Here is a 9,270-nt window from a genome sequence, read left to right on the forward strand (position 1 = left end):
TGAAATGTTTTCAGTTGGGTTCAGATCAGGGGAGCTTGAGGGCCAAGCTGACACATGTGTAATTGTTTTGTCGTAGTTAGCTCGTGGTGATATGGGCACTACGGAGTTCAGTGTTTTCCGGATGGAAAATTGCTCCCCTCCTTGTCTAGGACTAGGATAAAGGGTGAGGTTCCAGAATGTTTATGAGTGGCCTTGTGCTGTTATTTTTCCCTGAATGCCACAGGTTCACTTCTTTGTGTGTAACTGATGGCTCCCCAGGAAAACACACTTCCTCCACCATTGGCTGGTGCCTCTAGATGTTATGCAGTTCTGTGCGAACCGCTCCGTTCGCCTTCTGTAGACTCGTAGGCATCTGTCGGCGACAAAGAAGGAGCCGAGGTTCATCGCTATTAATATATTACTAAGGATGGTTCTCCACTCCCACTATCGTAAAGTGTAAGCTCCTTTGGCCGTGCTGGACTACCCACTCATGTTTCTGTCGGCGGTGACAGTTTGTCAGAAAAGTTCACTGCAGTGGTCATTGTGCCCAAAGACTGACATGTACTTCATGAAAACAATTCCGAACTGTTTGATCCTACCAACTTCTGTGGTGTAGTCGACAGGCACTTCGTCATCGCATGTGGGGGGGACCCGAGTTCTATTCCGGAGTGGAGAGAATTTTTATCGAGTATCTCAGTCTTTCAGCTGGGATGTTGTATCGCTCTCAGCCCTGGTTGGCCTTGACAGGCAGCATCTGAAGCTCACCTCCTAAAAGATTGAAATTGTGTTGATGGCGGCATGGAATCTTCCTTCCTTTTTTTTTTCTTTGTCCTTTTATAGCGGGAGGTGTGGAGGAAAGATGTAATTGCCAGACTTGGGCCAGTTGTGTTCATTTTGGATCGTCATATGTGATTGTGAGTGTCTTTTGAAGGGTCTGTTTAGCTCCATCGATCCATTATTTTCTTGGCTTTCTTTTGCCTTGACTTGAGGTGAAGTCATTGAATGGCATGTTGCAGACCTTTAAGAGCTGCCTAGTATGGCCTTATTCTCATAACATGTCCAAGCCTCCTTATTTGTTGCCTCTCAATGTATGGTATTTCAGGCTCGATTCGACACCCATGCGCTGTCTGATGTCTTCGTTTCTTTGTCTGTCACTCCTCTTGGCGTTTAACGTTTTTGTAAGACGTTTTTGTAACGTTTTTGTAAGACGTTTCATTTTGCATGATGTTATTGTACTTTGTTGCGCTCATCGAGTTTGTATGAAGATTGATCTGATGAGTTGTTACTTTGTCTCCATTGGGCTGTTTTTGATCGGAGAGGATGTGTGCAGGCTGGAATGTGATCGCATTTGCCTTTAATGTAACCCTGTGTTGTGTTCACACATCGTCTGAGAAATCACACAGTGTTCTTGTACTCATGCAAAAAGAAAACCATGAATTTGTCAGGATGTGGCAATGTTACTAATACCTGTTTAAAAAATACTTTTTTTTATAGAAAAATGTATAAAATTTTAATATGTATTATTTGTATATATATATAATATATATATATATGTATGTATGTTAGTGTGTATGCATGTGTGCGTATGTGTTTGCATGAGTGTTTGAGTGTCTGTGCGTGTGTATGTGTGTGTGCACATCCGTGCTCGTGAACACTGGTGGTTCTTATTCATTTTCTAATGAATAAACATTTCTATGCAAATTGTGGTGTCTGTTCCTAAGAGCTGTTATTGGACCCTCTGACTCTGGCAAATGTTTACAACCCCCCGCGGCAGTGCCACTGACTGAAGTGTCTTTAGGCCATTCGTTCACTTCAAGCATAGTAGAATTGTAAATGGGCTGATTCATGTCACGCTCATAACTGTGCCTGATCTGCTTTTTCTTTCCTGATCCCTACTATTGTGATTTTCCTCTACTTCTTTTGTATGTTTGTCACTCCCTTGTGACCTGCTATTTTGGGGTGCCTTGATAGTCGAAGCAGACCTTGTGCTGTTGAAGCTTAAGGGTGAGCAGAGTAAGTCTGATTCCCTGTAAAAATTTCTCTGTTGACACCCACCCCTTGGCGCTCATATGACCTTATGCAGTTGCGAGCGCCGTAAAACCCTCTACATGTGCTATAAAAATAATTTAGACGAGATTTGGGTGCTCTGTTAGCTCAGTTGATATCATACTTGACTGCGGAGCGGATGGTCCTTGTTCAAACCCCAGACTTCTTCTTTCCTATCAAACACCTATCGTCCTTATCTCCCCTTCTTCTTTTTTATGTTTGTTACTTTCTTGTAATACTAATACCTCTAATCTTCTGGCGCTCATATGACCTTATGCAGTTGCGAGTGCCGTAAAACCTTTACATTGTACATGTACTAAAACTAAAAACCCCAGACTGGGCTTTCTTGAATTGATATCAGGTTGTTTTCTGGGGTTTGTTAAGGATTTCAACCCACTTGGCTCGATCCTATCTGAGATGGATGTTGAATTGGGATGGCCCGCCTCTTAATAACCTGTTAGTGTTGATAGGGTATTAAAACCCATATTAAGTAACTATATAATAGACACAATTGAATATATTTCTTCTACTGCTACTCCTTGGCTCCTTAGTGCTGTCTTTCAGCCACACCCCTGATCTTAGGATGTAAGATCTAACACTTAGCCTTCTCGGATAAGAGCGAAAAATCTCGGAGGTCCTGTGTGCCAGTTGCGCACCTTAATGATTAAAACTCTCTTGGTGGTCCAAAATCAATAAAAGTAGGCTTCGACCGTCACCTGTGCAAAATTCAAAATTAATTCCTACCAAACTGAAAATGTTTATAAATGTGTCCTGCACGCTCGTATGACCTTTTTATTGTCCTTATGCAGCTGCGAGCGCAGTAAAACACTTACCAAAGAAAAAAAAGGTTCTGTAAAAAGTAAAAGAGACCGACTTACAGTCGCAGCATGCAGCAGCGTCTGTGTTTTTTTTGGGGGGTACCGCTAAGTGTTTTACCGCGCCGCAACTGCATACGGTCATAATATGAGCGCGCGGGACACATTAAACTTGTTCAGTTTTTAGGAAATTATGAATTTTGTCCGGTGGGAGAAAGAGTCTGGAGCCTATAGGAGGGGGAAAAGGAGGTAAAGATTGGGTGCAGAAAATGGAGACGAAAGCAGACAACAGAACATTGCAAGAGAGCAGGAAAGGAGGTGAAAGGAAACAATTTTAGAGAAGAAAATTGTTCAGTCGCTACCCGGATTCGAACCCGGGACCTGTGGTTTAGCAGTTAGGAGCCTCGCTGTTGCACCCAGGAGACTCGAGTTCGACCCCGGAAAGGGGCGAATTTTTCTTCCCTTTTTTCTGCTGGAATGTTGTATCCCTCTCTCTCAGCCTGAATTGGCCCTGACAGGCAGGGTCGGAAGCCCGCCTCCTAAATAACCTAGATTGTGCCGTTGGGGCCATTAAATTGATTAAAACTAATAAAACACTAACTTTTTCTAAACTACAACTACCACTTCCACCGCCACGTACAACAATAAACCCGCGGGGCGGTTCCACTGACTGAAGTGTCTTTAGGCCATTCCCAAAAGGGGGACATTTCTCGTTCATGCACAGTAAAATTGTAAATGGGCTGATTCATCAATGTCACTGTCACGCTCATAACTGTGCCTGATCTACAACAGGGAACTGCTGCTTTTTCTTTCCTAATCCTTACTATCATCATTTTCCTCTACTTCTTTTGTATGTTTGTCACACTCTTGTGACCAGCTATTTCCAGGGTGCCTTGATAGTCGAAGCAGACTTTACTTCGTGCTGTTGAAGCTAGAGCGGTGAGCAGAGTAAGTCTGATTCCCTGTAGTGTAAGGGCTTTTCTGTTGACATCCACCTTATGCAGTTGCAAGCGCTGTAAAACCTCTACTAAAACAAAAAATAAAAACATATAACAATACAGTAACAACAACGTTAACGAACAAAAACAGAAGAATTAGAAGAAATCAAAACATGGAACAAAATAGAGACAACTTAACTAATATTGTACTGTATATATTTGGAAATATATTCCAATCGCTTCAATAAATGTAATGTGGTAACTATTAATTATGGTGGTCTTTATACTAATGCTCTTTAAAATGTATATTTGGGGCAACAGAAAGTGAACGTAAAGGATTGTTGTTGAATGTAAAGAAAACAGAATTCATGGTAATATAAATTTTAAAAAGCAGCAAAACCTAGTTGTAATCTCATTTGCAAAGGTGAAAAGATCAAACAAGTCCAACAGTTTAAATATCTAGGATATATTATAACATCTGACGCCAAATGTTCCACAGAAATAAAAAGGAGAACTGCAACTGCAATGGCTAAGGCTAGTTTCAATAAAATGAGCCAAATCCTGAAAAATAGAAACATCTCAATGAACACCAAAATGAAAGTCCTGAAATGCTATGTTTGGTCAACCCTTCTATATATATATGGCTGTGAATGCTGGACAATCACTAAAGACAGTGGAAATAAAATAGAAGCAACAGAAATGTGGTTTCTTAGGAGACTGCTAAGAATATCGTGGAAGGAAAAGAAATCAAAAGAGGTTGTGCTTGATTAAGTCCACGTGGGACGCTCAATGTTAAAAACAATCAGGAAACGACAAATGCAGTTTTTGGGACACCTGAATACACATAAGGGTCTTGAACATCTAGCTCTTTCTGGCAAGATTGAGGGCAAGCGAGGCAGTGGTAGGCCCAGAACAACATACTTAGGGAACCTTAACAAATGGGTAGCGGGGAAAGCTCAGGGAAACGTGGCTTTTTTTTAAGAGCATCCGAGCCGAGGAATGAATGGAAAGCCATGATCGCCGATGTCTGTCGCAGATCTGGCACTGGATGATGATATGTGGGGCAGTGTCCGTCGTTGAAATTACACTGTAGCGTGTTTGCTTTCGTCTGACTGCAGTTAAACCAAGATAAAATGAAATCGCTCTGTTTAATCTTCTCAGATCTTTGCATAGAGATCTAAAAGTAAAAGTTGGATGACCAACATAATCTTAACGCCGAGGTGAGATTAGCTCGCCTCGCTAAAAGCTTATCATAATGGCCTGTGCAAAATAAGGTTCCAAAATGTTTTCTTTGAAGTAATGACAATGACAATGACAATCTTTATTCATCTCGCAGGGAGAAATTTGTCTTGGTCGTTAACAATGGCAGTAGACGTTACAATGGTTAGACTTAAAGGTGCACTCACGCAAACGCACAACAAGACAGGACATTATGCCAAGTAAATACATGTCTCACGGGCTGGGACAACCCGCTCCGTAACACATACATTCTCTCTCTCTCTCTCTCTCTCTCTCTCTCTCTCTCTCTCTCTCTCTCTCTGTTTCATTTGTAGCACTGTGTGTTCAGTAACCTCACTGCAGTTGGTACGAATGAATTTCTATATCTGTCTGTTCTTGCTTTTTTGGAAATGTATCGTTTACTGCGGGTCGATAGTTGAAATTCCGATGTCAGTGGGTGGCTATGGTCACTAAGCATTATTTCCGCCTTTTTTAGAACGTTTGTCTTGTGCAGATATTCAAAGTTACTTAGGTCTCTATCAATTGTTCTTGATGCCTTTTTTATAAACTTATTTAGTTTTATAATGTGCTGCCTTCCCAGATTGCTACCATAGCAAGTGATTCCAAAATTGATCAAAGTTTCTATTGTGGTGGTGTAGAAAATCTGAAGGATGGATGGATTCAGATTGAAAGACTTTAGTTTCCTTAGAAAGTACAGCCTCTGATTTACTTTTTTAACGATATTGTTTACGTGGTTTTGCCATGTAAATTTATTGTCTATTGTAAGGCCAAGATATTTGTATGAATCCGTGATTTCAATAGTTTCTTGTTCAATTACGAGTGGTGGGATTGTTAGTTTTTCTCTTCTAAAATAAAAAATCATTTCCTTTGTTTTTGAGAGGTTCACTTTTAGAAAATTTGAGTTGCACCATTTAAAAAACCTACATATTTCTTCGAAATACTCTTTTTCATCATGGTTTATTAATCCAATAATAGCGGAGTCATCTGCAAACTTAATTAAGCGTGTTGTTTTATACATACTTCTATGATCGTTGGTATATATAGTATACAAAACTGGTGACAAAACACACCCCTGAGGACCGCCGGTGTTACAAAGAATTGTGTCAGATTTTGTGTTGTTTAGCTTCACATATTGTGGTCTACCTGTCAAAAATTCCAGGACCCATGCTGCGATATGATGACTAACTCTCAGACTCAGAAGTTTTTCAATGACAATATGCGGTTGAATTGTATTAAATGCTGAGGAAAAATCTACAAAAAGTACCCTCGTATACGTTTTAGATGTTTCAAGGTGTTTCAGTATAGCGTCACAAAAAACAAGTACAGCATATTCTACGTTCCTCTCTTGTTTGTATGCAAACTGGAATGGATCTAGATTTCCATGAACACGGCCTAGAATATTAGAGAGGATCAATTTTTCAAGGCACTTGAAAGCAATGGATGTAAGAGCGACTGGTCTTAAGTCATTTAATTCATATATTTTAGGCTTTTTTGGTATTGGTATTACCTCCGATGTTTTCCATATTGTAGGAATGTAGTTTTTGTGTAGGGTCATGTTAAAAATGAAGGTAAATATCGGGGTCAGTTGCTCACAACAAGTTCTTAACACTCTCCCTTTCACTCCGTCTGGACCACAGGCTTTGTTTATGTTTACACTTTGAAATTTCTTTTTAACACTCCGCTCACTGAGCTCAACACACTCCTCCCTGCTCAACTCGTCTCTTAGGCTCTGTTTAAGATCACGCTGCTCATTCTCAAAATCAAAACAGTCGAAACGACAATAAAAGTTGTTTAGCTCATTTACATAGTCTCTTTCATTTTTTACTTGCACACTCTCTCTCGCTGCAGTATAACCCGTTATTTTTTTCAAAGAGGACCACATATTCCTCATATTATTTGTCTGAAATTCGCTCTCAATTCTAGTTTTGTACGCTTGTTTACAATGAGCAATCTTTCTTTTAATTTTTTTAGATATCAAGTACATTTCATTCATGTTATTACTTCTAAAGGCTTTCCGTTTTTCTTTTATAAGATCTTTCAGTTCTTTCGTAAGCCATGGCTTATTATTTGGATAGTACGTAAGGGTTTTATAAATAGTAACAGTTTAAGGTAAGCCTTAAGGCTTAAGGGCTCCAGCCTTAAGCTGGTCAAAAATAATAACAGCACACACCTAAACGATCGCTAAAGAAACTCGACTCAATAGAGACCGCGTGGGTACTTTTTGAGTCTTACTTGGACTGAGCACGCGGAGATGTCAAGACAGCCGGGGGATGAAATCTACAAGCTCACACTGAAATGTAGGGTCAGGTGGTGTCATTGTCTCAAAATGAGCGATTTTGTTGGCATGGTTACTGTGGGCCATTTATTTTTAGTGATCCCGTATATGCACCCAAAGAGCGGTTTTTAACATAAGGCCCAAAGAGAAAAACTTTTTTAAAAATTTCTGGATCAAGAGGTTTTAAACTCATAACATTCTTGTTTGGTCGCTGGTCTGCAGAAGTGCCATTCAAAGTTTCGTGGGGATAGGTAAATTCATAAATGAGCAAGAATTTTTTGTTACCGCGAACAGACGAAAGTGAGCAAGCTACAGCTGAAATATAATACTAATACATGTACCATTTCATTAAAATGAATAATTAGTATTGCGTGTTGCAAGAGCTCTTATCACCCAACAGGAATAATTTACTTTGCCCTTTCTCTCTCTCTCTCTCTCTCTCTCTCTCTCTCTCTCTCTCTCTCTCTCTCTCTCTCTCTCTCTGTCTCTCTCTCTGTCTCTCTCTCTCTCTTTGCTCTCTATTCCACTCTCTGTTTCTGTAACCCCCCTTTTTTTTTCGTTCACTCTCCCCCCGCTCTCTCTCCTTTCCTCTGCTCTGCTCTGCTCTCCTCTCTCTCTCTATCTCTCTCTCCCCTCTCCCCCCTCTCTTTCCCCAAAACCCCAGCCCCCAAAGCCTGCCTCCTCTCTAACCCCCTCATGTGTTGGTGTTGCTCGTTTAAGCTGAAAAGAGATCCTGTAAACAGTCAGGTCATCGTGAAAGCCGAGACAGCAGAAGTGAATGCGTTTATTTATTGTACCCCCACCCCACCCCCACCCCAACCCCTAGCACCTTCATACCTCCCAAGGGATAAAATCGATTGAAGCTGGAGGTCTGGGGTCGGAGTCCGGGGCTGCTTGGTGAAAACAGTTTTGGAACATTTACACCGACAGCAATAGCGATCTCCACAGCTCAGAACTTTAGTCAAAGCTGGTTTGCATAATACCTCGAAACGACAATAAAAGTTGCCATTCTGAAAACAGCTATGTTTTTATCGTACATTGAAACAAATGACTTTCGTTGTAGTCTTTTTAAGCTGGTCAAAAATAAGCAATACAGCACACATAACTTCATTCTAAGCTGGTTTTCTCAGTACCTACGACATGATTTCAAAAGCTGCCATTCTACAAACAATTTGTATTTTTAAAAAATTATATATTGAAACAAAGGACCTATTGTGTTGTATTATTTTAAAAGGTTAAAAAAAAACCAATGTGCCACCCAGAAATTACATAGGAAATAAAATCGACCATTACATAGTGCCCTCCAACGTCTCCACCCCCCTCCCTATCCAACCAAACCCCCTTCTCTTTCTCTCTATGGCCAAACTGGCAAGGAAACTGGGAATATTGACAGGAAGTCACGAAGGCAGAGGACCCCTGGGAGGGGAGAATGACGTAATCACAGAGATCTTCTCCCTCTGTTATAAGACTGGGTTATTTGGCTATGCCAGAGGGTAAACATTTATCCTCGAAATTGTTCCTTCGCCAGTTAGGAAACAGAGCAATTTTCTCTTCCGCGATAAGAAAGCTATTGTCGAACAATCGGGACTAATGCTCGCCAAGATGAGTAAATATCAAATGTCTTCTGATGAACAATGTGGTTCTTGTAATAGCAGATAAAATGTCAACGTTTTTGCCAAGATCTAAAGACAAACACAGATCTAGTAATGATTATAGGTTATGCATTGCTCTGGGTGTATTTCTTTCCCTTTAACACAATTTTCTATCCTTTTTGGGCGTAGGGGGGGGGGTATTTTATTTGGCTTAGAGTGACGAAAAAGCAGTTTCTATAGGGAAGCTTTTTCTGTATGGCCGCAACTGCTGAGCTGCATCTCTGCACTTGGGTTGTTAAATGAGTTTTCTAAGCTCTTCCCCATCATGGCTCAGTTCTATCGGAGAGAGTCATTAAATACATTCGAAGTCCTGGGACTTAAGCAAC

The sequence above is a fragment of the Aplysia californica genome, unplaced genomic scaffold (assembly GCF_000002075.1).
Source record: "Aplysia californica isolate F4 #8 unplaced genomic scaffold, AplCal3.0 scaffold00007, whole genome shotgun sequence".
NCBI lineage: Eukaryota > Metazoa > Mollusca > Gastropoda > Aplysiida > Aplysiidae > Aplysia > Aplysia californica.